At 45.0% G+C, this 1,656-nt stretch overlaps 1 pseudogene; it reads right to left on the reverse strand.

Moving 5' to 3' along the window:
- Window positions 1-250: 250 nt before the first annotated feature.
- On the reverse strand, window positions 251-940 carry LOC131743946 (brain acid soluble protein 1-like; annotated as a pseudogene).
- Window positions 941-1,656: the final 716 nt, after the last annotated feature.

Genomic DNA, 1,656 nt, shown 5'->3' on the forward strand with positions numbered 1-1,656 from the left:
AAAATCCAGGACTGATTGGTAGAGTTGACTGAAAGTATATTCGGTATTTCCCCACAAAAATGCTATTTGGATTCTCCCAACACCCTCTCTCCCTTGATGGGACCACATGCTTGTTCTTGGGCAATACATACCATTACTTCCAATTTGAAACAAGTTAGTGTAGGAGAGAGACAGTGAGACAGAAAGACAGAGAAAGACACAGAGACAGGTTGTTGTCAAGCGGTATTCTTCGTTCCATTGGTTGTCCTTCTTACTCTTTCACTGCTAAGGTTTGATCGGAATTAGCTGCCAGGGTCTCGGCAGGTTTGACCTCGTCTGTGGGGGTTGCGGGGGCTTGGCCTTGGACATGGAACTGGGTGCTTCCGTGGCTGCCAGGGTCTCCATGGAGGATGGGGGAGCCTCAGTGTTGCCGGGTTTTGAGTCTGAAGATGGGGCCCCGTCACTTCTTGTCTCCTGCGCGGCAGGAGCTGCAGGAGCCTGAGGCTTTGTGGGTTATTCTCCCTTCTTGCTCTTGTCATCCTTGGTAGAGGCCAAGGGCTCTGCAGCCTAGGTCTCCGAAGCTTCGGGGGCGTTGCACCTGCAGCTGGCCGGAGGCAGCCGCCGGCTCCTGCTCAGCATCCTTTGGGGGCTCCAGCTTCTGCTCAGCACCCTCTGTCTGCTCTGGCTCTGCCTTCAGAGTGTCTTCCTTGGCCGCCTCTTTGTCTTTCTCACCTTCCTTGTCTTCAGGCTTGTTGGCAGCATTCTAGGCATCCTTCTCCAGCTTCTCCTCCTTGTCCTCCTTGTCCTCCTTCACCTCTGGGGTCTCTGCAGCACCCTGGGTCTCATTGTCCTTCGGGGTTTCCTCCTCTTCTGTCCCAGCTCCTTTGGCCTTCTTGTCTTTGTCCTTGGCCCTCTCATCATTCACGTTGTACCCCTTCTTCTTGCTCAACTTGCCTCCCATCTTGGAGTTCAGGTCTGGGTGCCTGTGCTGCCCTGGGTCGCTGGTGGAGGCTCTCTCCCCAGCTCTATGGTGGAGCCTGGAGCTAGGAGTGAGTTGGAGTGCTGCCGCGGCTGTGGTCACCACTGACACTATTGCCACCCACAACTCGCAATCTTAATGATTGTTTAATACAAAAAAGTGAATTAAACTATACTAGTATCAAAATAGATAAAATATAACTAGAGACAAAGAGGGAAACATAAGAAAGGGTCAACCATTTTAATCCTTTCTTAATTTGTGTTTACCTAATATCACAATTTCAAAATATAGAAATAAAATATAGAACTACAAGGAAAAATAGAAAAGCCGATAATCATAGTGGAAAACACAATCACAATTTTCTCAGTAAATGATAGAAGTAGAGAAAAGATCAGTAAACATTTGGAAGATCTGAACAGCATGATTAATAGACTTAAACTAATTAATAGACTTAAACTAATTGACTTGTAGAAAACAATACCCAACAACTGCAGAATACCCATTCTTTTCACAAACACACTATGCATTGTTAAAAATTGACCATATGCTAAGTCATCAAGGAAACTCAACAAATTTCAAAGGATTTAATGATCAAAATATGTTCTATAACTACAATTCTATTAAACTTAAAATCACTAACAAAAAACCCTAGAAAATCTCCATATATATGAATTAATAAGTATACTTATTATTTGACT

Source organism: Kogia breviceps, chromosome 17, assembly GCF_026419965.1.
Source record: "Kogia breviceps isolate mKogBre1 chromosome 17, mKogBre1 haplotype 1, whole genome shotgun sequence".
Lineage (NCBI taxonomy): Eukaryota > Metazoa > Chordata > Mammalia > Artiodactyla > Physeteridae > Kogia > Kogia breviceps.